We start from the raw sequence: 22,060 nt of genomic DNA on the forward strand, positions 1-22,060 counted from the left end.
ATGGGCAGACCTAGGACAATGCTGCAAAGACCATGGACACGTACTGAACAGATGTAGGGCATTAAAAGCTGCCAGGGTCTTGGGTACACCGTGCTGTAGGGGTCAGCCGGCATGGTGGGCAAACCCGTGGCACACAGTCCAAAGTACACTGGGCAGGGCAGCCCTCAGTGCTACGAGGCGCACGATCCACAGCCCGAGTGTACATGGTGCTGGCAACTCAGGGGCACAGACTGCTGCGCGGGTCCGTGGTACGTGGTTTTGTGCTTATGCAGGGCACACACACTCGTGTAAACTCTGAGCACATGCTAGACCTGAGTTAGAGAGTGCAGGATATGATCCACGAAGGGCAGACATTGACACTCGATATTAACTTGCAATGGGACATACAAACGTGGTTTTAAGGAGAATTTAACATTTCTCATACGGCTCTCAAACTGCAAGAATACAGCTCATGCAAGAAGATAGAATCGTACCTTTTCCTGCCTGATGGGAAGTTCGAGGTACTAAAAAGCTGTTACTCTTTTTGAGTTTTATTTTGGTAGTTTCTTCTATTCGCTGCTTAGTTATAAAATACGTTTAAAGCACAGTGCGGTCTTGAGTTGTCCGCAGAACACTACATCAACATGCAAACATCTGCGTTACTGCCTTCTGAGCTAAGGTCAAAGCGACACCAAAGCTGTAGAGAGGAGTCTAATTTTCTCATTTAGCAGTTCAGCGGTGCAACTCTTGTGGTGGTGGTGGTGGGGGGGGTTGGGGTGTAACATCATGCTTTTGGTTACCAGCAATTGAGTTGTAGTCTTGAATTGACTCTTAGAACAGTGCTCAATCTCTGAAAAACCTACTGAGGAGGTAACTAATTTAAATAAACAAAAGTGTTTCTATGACTGACTTAATAAATCTGGCATTAGCCTTAATATCCGAATCCATTCACTAAGGGCCTGATTAAGACCTTGGTGAAGGGAATTACTCTGTCACAAACCTGACGGATTTCCCGCCCACTGTATTTCAAGTTCCATTACAGCCTATGGAACTTGTAATACGGCGGATGGGATATCAGTCCCGTTTGTAATCCCCTCCGCCAAGGCCGTAATCAGGCCCTAAGTTTTTATTAAAGGGGTGCACAAAGGAAACTTTATTTTACCTACAGATGTGTATGATCGCGCTGTCCTGGAATGTGCCTTTAGGTCTCCCAGAATTGGTATACATTTTCAATTCATGACACAGCCTGATCGGCCGTGTAATCCATTTTAAGACTGAGTTCTTGGGCGAATGCCATTCCAACTCCTTGGTTGTTGCGTACACAGGAAGTTTAGAGGTAACCTTGAAGGGGCTCTTTGGATTTAATGGTTGGATGTTTTCATGCCCAACGTGAGCGGTTACATTTCCATGGTACTGAGATCTGCGGAAGAGAACTAGTGGAGATACTGAATGATTCGGTGAGTGAGTTTGTTCTCAGTGAAACCTTAACCTTGGACACCAGATACCTAACCCTGGGCACCTAACCCTGGTAGAAATGCATTAAATCCTCTACACTGAAATGGCTGCAATAATGGGGAATACATTGGATAATGACAAAATGAACCGCACTGCTTACGCCAGTAACATGGATATTGAAAAGGGTAGCAACACAACAATGTATCTTATTGCCAGGGGCGGCCTATCAAAGTGGAATTCAGGGGTTTAGAATAAAAAAAGCAAGCATTCGCAAAGCCAACAGATCTAGATTTAATATGCCAATCAATGTATGTAAAAGCAAGTATTACATTTTTTTTTAATGTTGTTGAATATAAAAAAATGCAGCTTATCACTTTTGGGACTGTCCCGTTGTCTATGCAATTGGCACCGGGAAAGTAACGACAACAAACTGGATTCTTTTAGGTATGTATGTCGGAGATCAACAATTTAATGTGGCAGTGTGATGATTGAGTGTACTTTTCAGATACAAAATAGTCCCTCATAGATTTGAATGGAAGCACTTTCTACAAGGTGGAATGATACGCTAGAGCTGCACACCTGAGTGGAGCCAAAATCCATTTCTGTCTAGATGATAAAGAAAGGTAACAGTATGACAGGCAGCCAGCTGCACCGCCTAGCCAGACCTAAGGGGCGGAGATGCTCCAGTGATTTAGGGGTACAAAGAGGCTAGGCTGTTTGTAGTGCTGGCTTCCCACTACACTGATCGTGCTGCACCGCAAGATTCTTTAAAGACAGAGTATCTCTTCAGCATTTTCGTTCTGTGATAAGAAAGTAGGGTTGCGTCAAGTGCCCCATCCCCAAGGCCTGGTTGTTCATTAGAGGGCCACAACCTATACACAGGTTGTGTTCGTGAACCGAGTGTGTGAGACTGGATAATGTGAATGAACAGTGTCTTGTGAATCAGTGTTTTGAAAAGCCCTGTGTCAGGGGAACTGGAGGAAATTAATCCAGGGCAACACAGGCTGTTAGGCCATGTTGCATCAGACCCCCACAGGGGATTCCTGACTTACTCTAACCCGAAGCTGGATAGGCAGTAGCTTGTGTTTGTCTTTACTGCCAACAGATTAGTCCTTGGGGGAGTGCAAATGGTGAAAATGTTTGAGGGGAGGTTAGGTTTCAGCTCTCATTCCTGGAACAGATAGGATCATCAGCCCTAGATGTCGTCCAGTGTGTTTTTAATCTCTTTCCGAATGGCAAAGCGAATCATGATAAACGTCTCACTCTTCTAGGCTGAAACACAACCCTCTGTTTGGGAGGCTGTGGTAAGGACAGCCCCAGACAAAGCACTAGGTATAAGGTGGTACGACTAGCCCCGTTGGCCAGATTGCCATCCTTTTCACAAGCTTACTTGCATAGATAATACTAAAGCCCAAAGGAATGCCTTGGAAACCTGGCAGGGGAGTGCTGCTGACCCCAGCCAGACTATCTCAAGAATTGGTGGTGGACTGGACTTTAATAAAATTGTCTCCCTCCCCACCAAATGAATAAATCAATATCGTTTATCAAGAACTGTGAATAGTAACAGCATGGTTTTCAACAAAATTTATTCTTAAATAGGGCTTAAACTTATTTTTCCAAGATGTCCGATGAAGGCCCACTGAAGACGAACAAGAACAGTGATCTTAAAAGGGGCAAAATGGTATGTAAGGCATGTATCAGACGACTCTTTCCTGCTTGGTCTCATATACTTTGGAGGCATTTTATATTTTTATCCTTATCCAACTTTAAAACAAACATTAGCAAAGCCAATAGGTCTAGAATTAATATGCTAATGTGTGCAAAGACTGACATGCAAAAATGTGAGTCTGTGCACGTGTTGGCATCAAGAACACAACAGAGGGAGCGGCAGGAAAATGATAAAATAGTCCCTCCTACATTGCTTATAAATACACATGTTTTACAACCACTCAATTGAAGGCACAAGGATACAACCAAAAAGCCAATACATTTTGAGTTGAGCTGGGGAGTTCTTGACCAAAGCTTATGCCAATACTTGAAAGATATTAATAAAAAAAAGCCAATGATTGAAAGAGGTGGACCTAAAGTACACTGAATGTACACTGGAAACTACTAGTACAGCTGTTTAGACTGCTGTATTTTCGACCCCAGACTTAACAAGATACATGTACAGTGATTCCACAGGAACAAATGAGTTGAGTATTGGCTTGGCGGGCAAATAGGCTACTTTCTATGTTGCCTATCTGCACAAAGCATGCACAACTCGGATAGAAGCAACCGAGGCATGTTTTATTGTCATCTAATATGAAAAACAGATTTTCATATTGTTTTAAAAGGTTTTTCTATCCAGTGATAATTGTACATGCACATTATAAGGAACTGTGAATTGAAACCAATGAACAGCCTCAAAATGAGCTCACTGAATATTATCACTTTATTGTATTCTGTTTATAATGATTGCTGTCATGCTCTTGGGAACACTGTTAAAGTTGAGTTGGCTTTAAGGTGAAGACGCTATGGACAAAGTTTCACCAACAAACTTGCTAGCTTACGAAGGGCTTTTGGCATTTATTGAGTGAATTACCTGCTTCTCAGGATTACCACACCTTGGCATTTCAAGATGAGGAAAAGAAGGTGATTGCTATCTACCGATCAGGTTGGTCTTGGAGGGCATCTAGAAGGGGTGAAGGCTATTGTAACTTTAAAGTACATAACTTTCTCTCACGGTTTGAGAATCTATCTCTCCATAGAATACTGTCCATTAGAAAAGATGTATAGCTTTTATCAGAGAGAACAAAAGATTTATGCTTTCTGCACCCCGTACTGCACAGAGTGAGTCTGTGTGGGTGACCCTGGTATTCTGCCATTTGCGTGGACAATTTAAATTGTCCTTTTTCAGTACTAAAGCTTACTTAATTACCTAATTCCTCTTCTCGTAGGGTTGGTTAGAGGTCAAATGCTGATTTAATCACCTATGCTCTTTGCTATCCACTCTGACGCCTTGGTAGCAGAAGGCTACACATACAGTGGTAAGCGTGCACATCGACCAGGAGTCACTCCGCCGAGGATGCAAACTGGCCTCTTGTGCAGTGTTCTATACACCATGTACAGACTCTTGAGACCACATCTGCATTATGCCACGGCAACGTAGATGCAGCAGGGCCACACCCACGCCATATTTTCAGTACAAGCAATTTATATACATTTGCATGCACTGATTCTGAACATAAATAATGAATAAAGGAAGTGGGTATACTGAGCATCTGCCATTGATAAGGCCAACCTATGGCACACTGCATGATGTGGCCAAATTAGCAGGACCCAGGCTAGGCGAGGCCCACTGAAAGCCTACTCCTCCTGCGTCCACTAAAGTTGTCAGCAATGTGGGGATTAGAAACTGCATGGGTCAAAGTATTCGGAAGAGCCAACCTTTTCTTCTGTCAACATAGAGAGCACTTTTGTCTGGATTCTACAGCCATGGAATGGCCAACTTTGACTGTGATTTAAAATGGGCAAAAGGCACGGAATCAGACTTTTTGGAGTCGGTGAGAAGTTGAAGGTAATAGATCTCTAGCTTACAAAAAATATATGCAATTGTACTATCCCGTACCTTGACCTACAGCGTTGACAGGCCAGAGAGGGTCCCACTTGGCGCACAGTGGCTTGTTTGATGTAGGCAAAGCCGAACAGATTTCTTTCTGACTCTAACGTTCAGTTTACTTAAGAAGAACTTTTGCTGCCAGGTTTCCAGCTTTGCCAGTTTAAAAAAAAATTCCGTGCTTAGTCTGCCACCGAACTTGCCTACAGAGGTACTTCAGACAAAGCTTTTGTCAGCCTTTGCTGGAAAATGTCTCATCGCATACAGAGCAGCTCTTGAGCTGTTCTCTAGGGCTATCTTCCCTCCTTCCCTTGTCAGAGACGTCATTCTATACTGAGGAGATGAAAAAAAAGACTAGGGAACTAATGATGGTAAATCACATATCCGTACAAGAATTTAATTTGAGGCAGTGTCGCTGAAACATAATAGAGTAAACAACCAAGCTGAGATATAGTACTAAGTTGGAGGAAAAAAAAAAGTGGTGTTTTGATGTTATAATACATGTCAAAAAGAAAATCATTGAAACCATCGCACTAAATTGACATCCAATTTCTTCTTTAAAATACTATGTAAAAATAGGCACATCAACAAGATTGTGCAAATGGAAATTTGATTCCTCTTTTTACACTCCGTTTCCTCCCGTAAAATACGCATCAATGCAGCCATTTGTTATGCAACACCACCTGGATTAAGCATTCTAGACTTTCCCTATATACGTTGAAAAACTATTTGTATCCTACGGGTCACCGGTCTGTCTAGAGTATACCAATGCACTCTTATTTTAGTTTCTGTGTGTGTGTGTGTGTGTGTGTGTGTATGTAGGAGGCTGGACTGGCTTGTAGTGAGTACCAAGGGGTACTTACACCTTGCACCAGGCCCAGGTATCCCTTATTAGTGTAGAGGGGTGTCTAGCAGCTTAGGCTGATAGAAAAGGTAGCTTAGCAGAGCAGCTTAGGCTGAACTAGGAGACGAGTGAAGCTCCTACAGTACCACTAGTGTCATATGCACAATATCCTAAGAAAACACAATACACAGATATTCTAAAAATAAAGGTACTTTATTTTTATGAGAATATGTCAAAGTATCTCAGTGAGTACCCTCAGTATAAGGATATCAAATATACACAAGATATATGTACACAATACCAAAATATGCAGTAATAGCAATAGAAAACAGTGCAAACAATGTATAGTCACAATAGAATGCAATGAGAGCACATAGGGATAGGGGCAACACAAACCATATACTGTAGAAGTGGAATGCGAACCACAAATGGACCCCAATCCTATGTGACCTTGTAGAGGGTCGCTGGGACTGTAAGAAAACAGTGAGGGTTAGAAAAATAGCCCACCCCAAGACCCTGAAAAGTGGGTGCAAATTGCACCTAAGTTCCCCAAAGAGCACAGAAGTCGTGATAGGGGAATTCTGCCAGAAACAACAACACCAGCAATGCAACAACAATGGATTTCCTGACGAGAGTTCCTGTGGAACAAGGGGACCAAGTCCAAGAGTCACGATCAAGTCGGGAGTGGGCAGATGCCCAGGAAATGCCAGCTGTGGGTGCAAAGAAGCTGCCACAGGATGGTAGAAGCTGTGGATTCTGCAAGAACGACAAGGGCTAGAAACTTCCCCTTTGGAGGATAGATGTCCCACGTCGTGAAGAGTCGTGCAGAAGTGTTTCCGTGCAGAAAGACCGCAAACAAGCCTTGCTAGCTGCAAGGGTCGCGGTTAGGGTTTTTGGATGCTGCTGCGGCCCAGGGGGGACCACGATGTTGCCAATTGCGTGAGGAGATAGAGGGGGCGCCCAGCAAGAGAAGGAGCCCACTCAGAAGCAAGCAGCACCCGCAGAAGTGCCGGAACAGGCACTACGAAGTGGAGTGAATCAGTGCTCACCCGAAGTTGCACAAGAGGGTCTCACGAAGCCGGAGGACAACTCAGGAGGTCGTGCAATGCAGGTTAGAGTGCCGGGGACCCAGGCTTGGCTGTGCACAAAGGAAATCCTGGTAGAGTGCACGGGAGCCGGAGTAGCTGCAAAACACGTGGTTCCCAGCAATGCAGTCTAGCGTGAGGAGGCAAGGACTTACCGCCACCAAACTTGGACTGAAGAGTCACTGGACTGTGGGAGTCACTTGGACAGAGTTGCTGAGTTCAAGGGACATCACTCGTCGTGCTGAGAGGAGACCCAGAGGACCGTTGATGCAGTTCTTTGGTGCCTGCGGTTGCAGGGGGAAGATTCCGTCGACCCACGGGGGATTTCTTCGGAGCTTCTAGTGCAGAGAGGAGGCAGACTACCCCCACACCATGCACCACCAGGAAAACAGTCGAGAAGGCGGCAGGATCAGCGTTACAGAGTTGCAGTAGTCGTCTTTGCTACTTTGTTGCAGTGTTGCAGGCTTCCAGCGCTGTCAGCAGTCGATTCCTTGGCAGAAGGTGAAGAGAGAGATGCAGAGGAACTCTGATGAGCTCTTGCATTCGTTATCTAAGGAATTCCCCAAAGCAGAGACCCTAAATAGCCAGAAAAGGAGGTTTGGCTACCTAGGAGAGAGGATAGGCTAGCAACACCTGAAGGAGCCTATCAGAAGGAGTCTCTGATGTCACCTGCTGGCCCTGGCCACTCAGAGCAGTCCAGTGTGCCAGCAGCACCTCTGTTTCCAAGATGGCAGAGGTCTGGAGCACACTGGAGGAGCTCTGGGCACCTCCCAGGGGAGGTGCAGGTCAGGGGAGTGGTCACTCCCCTTTCCTTTGTCCAGTTTTGCGCCAGAGCAGGGCTGAGGGATCCCTGAACCGGTGTAGACTGGCTTATGCAGAGATGGGCACCATCTGTGCCCATTAAAGCATTTCCAGAGGCTGGGGGAGGCTACTCCTCCCCAGCCCTGACACCTTATTCCAAAGGGAGAGGGCGTAACACCCTCTCTCTGAAGAAGTCCTTTGTTCTGCCTTCCTGGGCCAAGCCTGGCTGGACCCCAGGAGGGCAGAAACCTGTCTGAGGGGTTGGCAGCAGCTGCAGTGAAACCCCGGGAAAGGTAGTTTGGCAGTACCCGGGTCTGAGCTAGAGACTCGGGGGATCATGGAATTGTCTCCCCAATGCCAGAATGGCATTGGGGTGACAATTCCATGATCTTAGACATGTTACATGGCCATATTCGGAGTTACCATTGTTAAGCTATACATAGGTAGTGACCTATGTATAGTGCACGCGTGTAATGGTGTCCCCGCACTCACAAAGTCCGGGGAATTGGCCCTGAACAATGTGGGGGCACCTTGGCTAGTGCCAGGGAGCCCACACACTAAGTAGCTTAGCACCCAACCTTTACCAGGTAAAGGTTAGACATATAGGTGACTTATAAGATACTTAAAGTGCAGTGTAAAATGGCTGTGAAATAACGTGGATGTTATTTCACTCATGCTGCAGTGGCAGGCCTGTGTAAGAATTGTCAGAGCTCCCTATGGGTGGCAAAAGAAATGCTGCAGCCCATAGGGATCTCCTGGAACCCCAATTCCCTGGGTACCTCCGTACCATATACTAGGGAATTATAAGGGTGTTCCAGTATGCCATTTATGTAAATTGGTCACTAGCCTGTTAGTGACAATTTGGAAAGAAATGAGAGAGCATAACCACTGAGGTTCTGAGTAGCAGAGCCTCAGTGAGACAGTTAGTCATAACACAGGTAACACATACAGGGCACACTTATGAGCACTGGGGTCCTGGCTGGCAGGGTCCCAGTGACACATACAACTAAAACAACATATATACAGTGAAATATGGGGGTAACATGCCAGGCAAGATGGTACTTTCCTACAGTGTAAAAAAGGATGTAATGTGGCATCCTTTGTGTTTGCATGCTAATTCTCCCTGTGCCTGATGTGGAGGGAATGATGCGCTCTACCTGGTAGGGTGTTGGTTGTCCTTCAGGTGATTGACAACCTGGGCAACAGGGTATTGCTGTGATGTGCCCTATGTATTGGCTGCTGCACTGTGTGCCTGATGTTGTAGGGTAGCTATTTGGAGTGGACTGGTCGATTACCTAAGCTACCTGGCTTGTTCTCACACCTGAACATCACTCCCAATAACATAAGACCACAACTTGTGTTTCGGGTAGAGAGATCAGATCTCAGGCCGTTTTTATAATGTAAAACAGTAGATTTAAATGGTAACAGTACAGATCTCTCCTATTTACAAGGCTGCCACATAAATATTTCGCTACCTGCACTGTCCAGTGGGCAGCGAGTCGCCTACAACCCTAGCACTTCCCATGCATTAGAAAAAAAGAAAAAAAAAGTCTGATTTCATGGTTTGCTCTTCAACCCAGTCCCTGTGCACCTCTGACCTTTCCATGCCATCTAAGTGCCCCGCCAAGAGCAGAAGAGGCCCAATTGATTTTATGAGAGCCTTTGTACTCTCTACTTGTGCAAAAGACCTGCGCACCCCAGAGCAACTCACTTTGGGTACCCCTAACATCTTCTGGAGAGCTAATCTGGGCAACTGGGTCATGTCTTGGTCCTGTGGCGCAGACGGATTCCTTCAGCCACCCCACATGGCCATTGTTCCTTAATGCAAATGTGCATTCTTGAAGGGTGGGTAAAGGGCCACAAGAGCGACCTACCTGATGGATCCTGGCCCTGCTGTGCCCGTTTTCTGTAGGCTCTCCCAATCACGGGTGAGAGATTATGCACGTCTCAGGTGTTACTAGGACCCGAGTGGACGAGATATAGCTATGGTGTGCCCTGGTTGTTCTAGGGTTTGGAGAATGTTAGTATACATAGTCTTTAGTCTTGTGAACTGAGGGCAGTTGACATAGGGTGTTTATTGTAACAATGTGTAACTGTTCCTAAGAGTGTGTGTGTGTGTGTGTGTGTGTATGTGTGTATATATATGTATGTGTGTGTGTGTGTGTATATATATATATATATATATATATATATATATATATATAATATATATACAATATTGTTGTGAGAAGAGATGGTTGTTACCCTGTAAGTCAACACTGCTTGCATGAGTGAGCGGTTCCATGGCGTGTGTAAGGTCAGTGCTTAAAGTGTTTGCCCCTCCCTTAGTTCCTACAACAACTGGCATTCTACGAGTAAAGGATTGGTGGCTGAGCTAGATACATCCAGCTCTTGGTGCAGTTTCTCCCTTTTTCCTTGAGTAAAGAATAATTCCTGTGCCATTTGAAAAGGTTTGTGTTACATCACTTCTTTTCTATGACAGTTCTTAATTTGAGCCAGTGGTTGCAGGTGGGGCTTACTGGCACTCATTTTTTAGCACAGGCACTTTTTTTTCTCAAAAGACTTTGATCCAGAGCAAGAGAGAAATACATAAAAGGAGGAAAAAGGAAGAAGAGAGAGGCTGAAACAGTGAGCAAAGGGCGAAAGCAGGAATGCAAAATAACCTGTAAGAGTGAACTAAAGAAACTGTGATCGTCTGGTGGTGGATTACAGCGGCATATGCTGTAATCAAGACAACACATCCTTCGTACTGGACACCATGACCTTTGATGGTCGCAGGCTTCTGAATAAAGCTTTCGGTCTAGCATTTATTCTTATACAAATTAAGCTCTGTTATGTGGTAAATTAATTGCAGGTGAGAAAAATATGTGTTTCTGATTGGATTTATGCATAAAACATAATCATGTATGGAATAGAGATCATGCCAAGCTCCACCCTGCTGTTCTCTTGAACAATGCTGATCGTTTATGCTAAGAAGTGCACGCAATCTAAGGGTTATTACATCCATGTAATTACTACAACTCTCTGCTTACTCCATATAATTTACATCTACCCAGTTGCATTCGCTTCTTTGAGTAATCACTTCATTCTTGGTTAACAGCCTTATTTTAATTCCATAATTTAGAATTTTTATTAAATTACATAATCTCTATCTAAGGCATATAGAGGGCACATCTTGAGAAATACGCTGTGATCGGACTGCTCTGTAAATTTGACCTCCGAAGTATAACGCTGCGAAAGAAGCTAGCCCACATGTGGACTAAAACTGTAGCAGGCAAATTAGATCAAATTTATTTTATGCCATCTACAGAAGGATCCAATAGAGACATGTTGTTAAAGATTTAAAGAAAGGGAATTGCAGACTTCAGAAGCTAGATCGATAACCGTGTCTGTCACTTAGGCGTTTCTTTGGAGAAGGAATGACAGAAAATATCTGACTGTTGCAGCACAGGTTTTACCCTTTATTGTACAAAATATTCAATTCTAATAGTCAAAACGTGGTCAGTTTTATAATAGAATGAAAAAAAGGCAAAACGAAAACTGCCATTGGATTCTTAATCTTATTCCAAGAAAAAAGATTTGGAATATCATGACTCTTTCCAAATATCGCAGTGAGCAAAATATGAGCCCATACTAGCATCTTCAGTAAACAAAAAAAGTATCTGCTACCAATATAAGGCCTAAGAAGGAACTTAATCGTCCTGACATTACAACACCAGATGGAAGCAGTCAGAAGCATCTGTGCTTAAGTTGTGTTGGGCCTGCAATTTACATTTCATTGTCCGACTCTGACCCAGAGCTAGGCAGAAAAGGAGGAAACTGTAAATTATCCTCAATTAACTTTCATCAATGATTTGGTCAAACCAAGAAAATACTAGTGAAAAGTTTGAAATTTTCCTTGAACTGATTCTAAGACATCTAAATAAGTGAATGTGACTTCCAATTTGCATGCGTATAATATCTTTTCCTTTGTGGGCTTTGTTCAAATTAGATACCGATTACAAAAAAGACTGGGTTGTTCATTCAGACAATGGACTACATGTTTCAGATCCAACTGATGGATAGTAGGTCAGACTGGGTAACATGGATCTGTATACCTTTTTCATGTGTTTTTTTTTTTTTTTTTTTTTTTTAAATCTCACGGATGGTGAGCGGGTTTGCGACAAAAGCAGTGTTACCCGCCCCGATCTCTTCTACTATTCCCCGCCGCTTAGAAAGGCCACGGGCAGGGAGTCGAGCTGCTGATTGGCAAATCTGTGGAAAGACCTTTCTCTAATCAGGCAAATTGGCCCAGTACGACGCTGGTTATTGTATCACTTGGAGAGCCCTCCATCGCTCGGCGAAATTGCAGGGAAATGCGGGAAAAGTGCTCTGATGAATATGTATTTCTAAGAACGCCCTCGGGCAGGGATTTAAAAACATAGTTCATCTCGGCGGGCGCCAAATGTACTATTCTGAAGGCTCCCTTGGTCAAGCACTGGCACCAGCCATTCTGTCTCTTCTGTTCAAAATCTTGTAGCCCTTTCTGAAGTGAATCCTGAAGGAATATAAAATGCTAAAAGGCTACATTAGAAAGGGTAGAGATTAAATATGGGTCCCAATGTTTTTGTTTTGTAGCCTTTTCTCCTAAAAGTAGATAATTATTTGTCCATGCATGCAAAATGGCTTTAACATCTCATAAGCGGCTCAATATAGGGCAGCTGTGCCAATGCCTCAGGGGGTTGTCACCCTGAAGTATGTGAAATATACAACTGGTATGCCTCAGGGGTCCTCACACTGAAGTATTTGACAGGTATGCCCAGATGTGAGGCCTGTGCTCACTGTGCCGCTGGGACCAAGCTGTACTTGGCTGATGAGCCCTTAAAAGGGCAAAACCGGTCCTGGGTTGCTTTTGTGTTGGTTCAGGGAGTACCTTGCCTGGCACTTTGGGTTGAACTGTTCCCATGGCAGTGTTATCAAGATTGCTTTGCATGTTCTCCACAATGAAGTGGCAAGGTGGGCAAAAAACGATGGATTGGACTGCGTAATTGCCAGTGACTGAGATTAATTCAAGCATGCCATCCATCACCTTAGTTTTGATGTCTTAAGTATGATGGATATGTCTAGACATGGGTCCCATGCACACTGTTCCACTGGAACCAAGGAATACTCGGCTGATGGGCCCTAATAAGGGTGAAACCAGTACTGGGTTGCTTATGTTCGGGTCCAAGGAGGGCCTAGCCTGGCGGTTTGGACTGGACTGTTCACACTGGAGCATGGTCAAGACTGATTTGCATGTGGGCGGGCCAAAACTGAGGTGGCATGGTAGGCCAAACAAACCATGAATTGGGGTGCAGTCAAGAGCAATTGCCAGGAGCTTAAATTAATTCAAGCATTCCATCCATCAACATGTTTTCGATGCCCTAATGCCTCCAGGCTTAATATAATTTCAGTCTTGCTATACCTGGTTGGCTCTTTGGCAAGTCCCTTTCTCTTCAGGTCTTAGGGCCATATGTACGAAAGCTTTTTCCCATAGACACAGAATGGGTAAAATCCTTTGGTACATCTGGCCCTTAGTTACAGAACAATCACTGAATCCCTTTTGTGTGAACAGCATGCTTTTACTTGACTGCTCAAAGCCTCCCTGCTTTTCTGTTTCTTTTAGACCGTGTCATATTGTTTTGTTCCATCTGAAAGGCATTGCTGTTTGCTTAGCACCCAGCTGTGTTTCGTTGGCCCTGGTGTTCCATAAACCCTTTCACCCACTGATAGAATGGTGAGCAGCTATGTAAATCCAGACTGGGATAAGTGTGTGGAAGATTGTTCACATGCCCTGTAAAAGGAGTGTAGTTCTGAGCAAATTTCATACTGGACCATACCTTGGCCCTTGACAAAAGAGACCATGAAGAACATTAGTAGCACTTATCTTAATGTCTGGTGGCTGGCAGGCACTATCTAACGGTGGGTAACTTCTTTCTCAAAGAGCAAGTCTCGCATGTAGGGACATGCTTCATCCCTGTGGTCTTTCCCTTTCAGTACATCAGAGGGGTCACTGGTACTGTTGAATCTGTGTATGGTTGCTGTGGGATATCACTTGAAACCAAAATACCAGTTTAGCTGAATGCTAATGATGCACATATTTGTCTCTTTCCAGGTTACCTTGACGGTGTGCAAAAAGAAGCTTGATGACCCTAATCGTGACAAGTCCGAGCTAATGACTGGGGTATTTGAGAGCCACCAGGGAGTAGGCCAAGGTAAAGTAGAGCTACACTCATTATTGACACTTAGTTTAATGTGCCCAATCTCACAGCCTTGAGTACTCTTTGAACAGAACCCCAACATGAATTTTCGGATCTAGGCTTTGGTTAAAACTGGGCTATGTTTTATCCATTAGTACCAATGGATGAACAGTTGTTTTTTTTTTGTTTTTTTCCTTTTTTCCCCAGCTATATGGTGCCAATACTGGCCTTTGTTTGGCCTTGCCTATGACAGTCTTATTTATGAAGAGCTTTTTCATTGATGTAATGTTAGAATTAATGAAATATGCAGATGCACGGGATTGTCTTTCACACCCTGTGCCCTTTGTATTCTTCCGAAATGTTGTTTGTACCTCAAAGTGGCCACTCTGGTAATTTAGCCTTGAAAACCGCTTTCAATTTTGCAGTGACATCCTACAACCTATAGGACTCACATGAGAAATTAGAATTGTCTGAGGTCGCTAGCAGTAATACAACTTAATGTATTAATATATGTTTAATATACATTACTTCCTCCCTACCCTTTAAAGATTATCCCTGTTTTAACCTACGTATAAGTTTAAAGGCTGCGCCTAAAGTTCGGTAAATTGAAGCTCCATCAGCAGCGGCAACATTACTTTCATTTTCAAGCCATTTCTACAAGTACATTTCAGAGGTGTTCAATTTAGTGCCTAGATCAGTGATTGTAGGAGGGTTGCAGAAAAGGTGCCCTGGGAGTCTTTTACAAGTCAGTTATTTTATGGTGTGTGGAAGTCTGGGAAAGCAACACATTTTTTGGGCATCAGAATGGATGTTTATAACAAAGACTTTTTTTAAACTGTGATTATTTCTGTTTACAGATCTCTATGCATAACGCGCATTGACAAAACCAATGGCTGGCTTGTATTTTGAGTTCTGACTATAATATTGAAAAATAAACCAACAAAAAAAGTCACTTTTTATATACGAGACCCCTATGAGATATAAATAATTTAGGGCCAGATGTAGTAAAGGTTTTTCCCCAATCTGTGTCTATGGGAAAAAGTGTTCGTACATATGACCCTTGGTGTCATATATACAGAGCATTTTGTGATCACAAAGCCTCCAATTTGCAAAATCAAATGGTTTGCAAAATGTTTTTTGTAGTATTGAACCTTTTTTGCGAGTCAGAGAAGTCTTTCTAAAGTACAAAATGGGTTTAGTGACCCTTACCGAATCGCAACTTGAAAAGGATGTCAACTCCTAAATGTGTTTCGGCATGGGATGTATCAATGGCTACGGTTACAAAACCATTGATCACTTACCAACACTTCAAAAGAAGTAACTGATTTGCAAAGAGGAAGGTGTCCCATTGGGCGACCTTTCACCTGCGTGAATGGAGTAGTCTGACCTTGGTGGAGTAGGAAGTGGTCAATGAGAACACTGTCTGCTCCCCCTCCAAGTTTTCCTAAATGGGAAACTTTCCTTTTTTTATGCTGCGCCGAATCCTTCAAGGAACAGAAGCTGCTTTTAAAAAAAAAAAAATGGAAGATCTCATTTGGAAATGAAAGCTGGAGGGGGGTGGCCTGCTGTTCCTTGCAGGCTATCATCCCTCTGTTTGTAGCCAAACACAGGTGGTCTCAAACAACAACCTGCCTATTTAATATTGATTAGGCAGGTCGTTCTACGACCCTCATGGGACTTCAGACTTTGTAATGCGACCTATTAGTGCATAGATCGCATTGCAATATCAGGGAAAGGTCAGAAACAGCTGGTGCACAATTTCTGGCCTTTTTTTGTGACCTTCCGTCAGGAAAAAGAAAATACATGTTGCAGGTGGACGTCGGTGGTGGGAGACTGTGGTCGAAAAGCCTTTTATTATGTGAACTGTAGGCTTTGAGTCACAGAATCATTTTACACGTCTGTCCCTTGGAGCAAATTGCCGTTGTAGAAGTAGCCTCAGTACTCGAACAGTGCAGGGAAAATTTAGTCACATAAAGTCCAGACATGGATCAAAACCCAATGAACGTGCCTAGGCAATTGCAGTGATATCTAAATAAAATATATTTATTAACAGAACACCAGTAGAATAGCCAACACCATTTGGGCGTGCTTGAATCCTCCATGGTACAGTAATAACGCTTACCTTATGTATTTTAGTTGTCCATTGTACATCCCGATATGATCACATATCGGAATTTCCATAAGATTAGTTTGTATTCAATGCAAATAAATGGAATTCATTTACATAGAAAGTGGTTCTTCTGAAATTGTGACAAGGAGCTGTCCCTTCTGGATCTACACCTTTGACCCACCCCCTCTGCGCGAGCATTATACTTGGTAGCCTTGTATTATAATTATTAGTAACTCTGATGATGGATGCACTCATCCCTAAATTGGAGAATACTATTAATCCACTAACCAGGCGTGCTAGGTTTGAACAGAAATATCTGCAGAGGTGACAATGTACATTGATGAAACGGTCTAATCGTGAACTATGGTTCAGGTGTGGTGTGTGGGCGTCTCCGTTCCCGGTCTGTATCATGAGTGGGAGGGTGCCTGGCTTGGAATGAGAAGGTGTCTGTGGCAGTGGTATTGCTTTGCCATGTTAATCTTTAAAACCTAAAGAATGCACTTTTCAATGTAGATTAACCGACTAAAGTACAAAATCAACGAGTCAGAACCACTATTAAAATACTACAAGTTTCTATTACTTTTTCATGTGTAAACAACGGAACCTACTAGGAATAATAGAATCCACGTTTTATCCCAGTATGTGTGGAAGAGGCTTACTGGGCTGTCCTGGGTAGAGGTCAGCAGGTGGGCTTGTGGGTAAGGTTCAGAAGGCTTGTACTGGCTATGGGCTTGTGGGATTGTACTGGGTAAGGGTCGGTGGGCAAGTGCTGGGTAGTCAGTGGGAATGTACTGGGTAGGGGTGTGTGGAATAGTACTGGGTAAGGGTCGGTGGGACTGTACTAGGTAGTAGTCAGTGGAATGTACTGGGTAGGGGTTTGTGGGATTACACTGGGTAAGGGTCGGTGGGATTGTACTGGGTAGGCGTGTGCCCCCCCTGTTCTGAAATTAGGGAGTATTGGACATGCTGTAACATCCCGATGCACCCAGGGTTTATACGACATTTTGTGCCAAACATCTAAAATGTCTATTCCAAATCGTAGGAATATACTCATTTAATTTACAATCCTCTAAAGGTTCAATCAGAGTTAACCGTCAATCATCTAGTTTCAGTTTTAAATACCACCTACAAAATGTCAAAATAGTCAGCCACCCTAATGTACACTAACTTCTACATTACCCACATCTCTTACTGCTCTCTGACGGCGAGCCATGCGCATCCTTGAACACTCCTTTCTGCTGACCTGCTTATGATAACGTAGGCGTGGCCTTGAGCTGCTACTCAGTGTACCAACTCTAATGACTGAGTTCTTAGCCAGACATTGCCTTGATCAGCTGTTGACCCTGGCTCTCTTGTTAAGCAAAGCACGGGCTTGATGAGGCACTGATAGTGCCTGTTCCATACTAATCACCAGGCCCCTTCTGAACCTTGTGCTCTGCGGCTAGCTGGGCTTTAAGTGAGATGAAAAAGGTGGGGGGGCCCTGAAAGGGGTGGGCCCTGTAGAATTAAGGGCATGGCTTAAACATGCACTAAAATTCGCAGAGTGCCACCCTATCCGCACATTTGAATCGATACACAACAGCAGCTCGCAGCTGTGTGATCATTGCTTTGTGCGCTTTGCAGAGAGGCCAAGGATTGGATGATCATGTGTTCTGAACACCACCTCGCCCAGACAGGCATCGAAAGAAATTGGCACAGCCTTCAGTCGCAGCTCAATTGTGCCCCTTTATTAACACCTGGATGTGACTTAATTCAAATTATACACTAGGCAAGAGTAATATGCTGCCTGGAAAAAACAAAAACCCACAACGCAGTATCCTGGAAAAAGCAAGCACTTTACTTAAGGTTCAGTAAAGCATGTCAAAAATAAACAGGAATGGCATGGATTACCATAACGTATTTTACACGCATTGGTAAGAAATCGAGCTATGATTTGCAGGGAAAGTTATGGACCTAAATACAGGGCCCGAAAGGGTCCCGCTTCAGTGTTCGTAGTAAATTACCGCCGGGTCTGAGGCCCACCTAAAGCCCTGGCGGCCATAATTCTACCGCTGTATTTGTCTCTTTCCTTCTCCTGGTGTACAGTCGGGGATTGGCGGCCAGATCGGCCACTTAATGAGATGTGGCAATGTGTCCCTGCTCCAACGTGGCGCCCTGCCACTGCTTCGTGCCACGGGGCGGAAATAGACTCGCACCCTTCTTTATCCCCTCATTAGGCCCTTTCGGCCGTCTGGACCCTGCTTAGCGCTGCCCTAATGGACGCAACAGAATTCCTGGACGTCCTGCCATTGTTAGCGGCTTCCCTTCCAGCCTCCCAGCGCCGGTGCTGGGAGCTCTGCCGTGCACATGTGAATGTGCCATGCACGGCGGTAACCGGCCACTTTGTTATCAGCGTCTGCAGCCCCTGGAATACGCTGCCCCAGGCCTCTGAGAGCCTTAAGCTCCCTCCAAGCGGATAAAGACGACCAGAATCCCTGGAAGTCCCGCTCGCAGCTCAGGCTAACCTCTCTTGCAGGAGGCTGGGGCTTGCCTTGGGGTACCGTGCGCGGTCCCACAAGGTGCACGGCCCTGCTGGAAGGCGCAATCTCCTAGTGATAAATTCATTTTATGTGGATTAAGAATGTGAAATAGTCAGAGGTCGGTGGAGGGAGACGGACGCAAAGGGCACTAAACGCGGGTACCAGGACGTTCCTGACTGCAACAGCAGGAGTAGCCCTACCATACTAATATTGTAGCAGAGCAGCTACTCTGTCGGACACTGAACATGATTCTGTACTCACTCAGAAGGAAACTGATGCAGGCCAGTTATGGAGACTGAGTACTGGAAGCGCAGGAGAGGCACTGCAGAATGATTGCTGCAGATTAGATTTCTGCCGTGAGCACAGGAAGGCTACTGGTGCAGGGTAACATACAGGCGGCAACAGCGGTGTTTGGTCTACACAGAAAGCAGGAGCACAGAGGGAGACTTGAACGCGATCAGAAAAGTTACATTTTCATTCAAATGCATATAGGAACTCAGTCTCTCTCCTGCAGCAGAAACCGCTGGGCGGATTTACACTAAACTTCAGTACGTCTTGCTCCTTCTTAACCTGTTCAGTCTTGAGGTACCTGTCAAACCATCATCTGGATTTTAAACAATCCTTGTATGCCATTCCTGCGTTTGTAAACGCAGACACCTTAAGATAGCAGCATCTCCATCACTGGATAATGTTGACCAGTTGTTTAAAAGGCATGGGGTGAATCTAACTTTCAAGGTAATAAATTCTAGAGCAAGTTCAGTAAAGGTGGTCAATGAAGGGTAAGCCTTGTTTTTTTTTTAAGTCTGTGCACCTTAATAAGCGCAGGAGAACTGGTCCTGGTTTTCAGATATGCCGTAAGCATCATGCACAGAACTGCCCCATACGTATTTTTAATATTCCCATTAAACATACTAGACCCAAGAACTCAAGAAGCATAGTATGTTCACAGGCTTCAGTATAAAGGCCTAAACCTACTTAGAAAATGGACTTTTCGATAGGAGATGGAGGTTTTTACTTTTCTCTTTGGTTTACGATGGCTTCCCTTGTTGTGTGGTATGTTTCTGCTGATCACATGCGACCTTACAAATTTCTTTAGCTGAACATAGTCTACTCTACAGCTTATGGAGCATTATAAATCAATAGTAATGCTCCGTTGACTCGCTCTCCTCCCATTCTTGGCGCAGCAGCAAAGGGGTTTCATGTGGGAGGGCTACGATTACATTAAATTGGCCTTATCCATCTGATTCAATTCACAACACAGCATTCGTAGAGATGGGTTCTGATAAAATTGCTTTAGATTAGTCTATCTGATGTCATTCACAGAACCACCACTGGGGAGAAGCGAGAGAGGTAATAACATTGTCAGGCTGATGAACTGCATTGGCCCAATCTATCCGATTACAGTTGTTGCTCTCCTTTGGCTGGGCCTCAAGTGGACCACCGTGATGAAACTGAATTGGCTTGCTTTTTCCCATCCAGTGCATTACACTGCTGTTGAGAGACTCGGGTAAGCTCATGAAGGCCCTGCATGGTTCAGTGTGTCTGACAGCAGTCACAGCACCATGTTCGGTGGGCACAAGGGCTGTCTATGATGGAAGTGAATTGGCATGGCCCATCTATTTCAGTTCACTGCAGTGATGGGGAGTCTCTGTTAGTGCTGTCAGTGTATGTTGATAACACATTGTCCCAGTTGGTCAATTTCAGTTCACAGCTCTGCTGGGAGGCTGCCTCACATGGACATTCTATGACGATAGTCTGTCGACTTGGTTTATCTAGTTTCCGGCTGATATTGTTGCTGGGTTGATTTTGGGCCCTTTCTTCTCACTCTATAATATTCAGTAATAAAATGATAATTCCTTGGAAGGACTCAAACACCTGCCAAGAGCTCTCAAATACCTATTTAAAATGTAGGACTTAACTCACAGATGGGACTGGTCACAGTCTTGGACTACCTTGGTAAAGTTCTGACGGGGACTCATAGATGTAAACAACTAGTGAAAACTGAGATATAGGTCCTGACAGATCTCTTAAATCAACATACCTAGACCCAGATCACAGATGCAGGCCCACGTGTACACTGAACTCAAACACAGGCACACAGCATCCTCAAATGTCTGACTACACAAACTGATGGGAATCGCAAAAAGGCACAAACCCCATATGATGCACCAACAGATACAAGCACAGTTGGGATTCATAGATGACAGGGCTCACATGCACTGATGGGACTAGGTTAGGCCAAACCTAGACTCGCAGGAAGACACTCTGATGTGAGGCTGTCAGTACCAGCAGGTTTAAAACCTTTGAAATGCCCTGACCGCACTGAGAGAGACATAGGCTTCAACAAGGCTAGCCCATAGATGCAGACCCAAATAGGGTTCGCAGACAAAGGCAGGCTCTGAAAGAATTTACAGACAGTAGCAAGCAATGACCAACCGTGTGCAGGACCAAACAGACGTCATGGGCAGAAACACGCCCAGCAAGTCTCACAGAGAGGTGCTGGCCGGCCTGAACTGCTAAGCCAAGTCTTCTCCGAACCAGAACACAAGCAAACCAAGACTGATGCAGCATGATTCCAGTGGCACAGTAAGGATGGGCCCCACATTTGGGTATACGATTGGACTTATGGCGTCTCTAATAACAAAAATAATAATAGATAAAAGTGATGGATGGAATGCTTAAATGTACATGGTTTGCAGACAGAAACAGGCCAAACAGACAAGTTACATACCTTTGGTAACGCCCTTCTAGTGGATACACTGAGTTCTCACCAATGAATATCCGCAGGTGTCAAATTGGATCCAGAAATTCAAAAAGCAGTACTCCTGCATGCTTGTAGGTGGCAGTGTTTGGCTCTGTACCAACATCATTATGCTCCACAAGTGACAAATGGAGCCGCATAAAAGCGCCACACGTGCACTCTGATGTCCATTTCTTTCAAGTGTCTATCTGCGCCCTTAGACAAAGAACCCAACAGGAAATTGAAGCAACCAGTGTGCAGATTCCTAAATTGGGACCTTTTTTAAATGGAAAATGAAACCATTCCAGAGAACAAGGAGATGGGAGGGCCGTGAGGATTCTGTGGGTAGAGTATCCACCCCAAAGAGAGCAAATAAAAGTAAGTAACTTGTTCTTCTGATGGATACTTTTAACCGTAGGTTCCTCACCTTTATGAATAGATATCAAGGCAGTACCTCCCAAGGTGATGAATCGCTGGAATGGCTCCGATCAAAATCTCCTCCTGGACCTAATGGGCAAAATGTCCCTCCCTACTAGATCTGGCTGTCAAGGTAGGAGAGTTTCGTAACTGTGTGAACTGATGCCCACATAGCAGCCTCACGGATATAACGGACAGGTACTCTGCAGGCCACTGCAGTGGTATCAGCCTTCGCTGTGGTCGAAAGAGCCCTAAGGCCTTATGGAAGTTGCTTCTTAGCTAATGTGTAGCAGA

The 22,060-nt window shown here is 44.5% G+C and overlaps 1 protein-coding gene across 5 annotated transcripts in view; it reads left to right on the top strand.

Moving 5' to 3' along the window:
• Positions 1–22,060, top strand: part of SEMA6C (semaphorin 6C) — a 269,991-nt gene that overhangs the window by 43,120 nt on the left and 204,811 nt on the right. For all 5 annotated transcript variants that reach the window (XM_069218491.1, XM_069218493.1, XM_069218492.1 and 2 more), the window contains exon 2: positions 13,896–13,995. The gene's annotated coding sequence lies outside the window, so the exon portion shown is untranslated. The remainder of the gene's footprint in view (positions 1–13,895; positions 13,996–22,060) is intronic.

The sequence above is a fragment of the Pleurodeles waltl genome, chromosome 12 (assembly GCF_031143425.1).
Source record: "Pleurodeles waltl isolate 20211129_DDA chromosome 12, aPleWal1.hap1.20221129, whole genome shotgun sequence".
In the NCBI taxonomy this organism is placed as follows: domain Eukaryota; kingdom Metazoa; phylum Chordata; class Amphibia; order Caudata; family Salamandridae; genus Pleurodeles; species Pleurodeles waltl.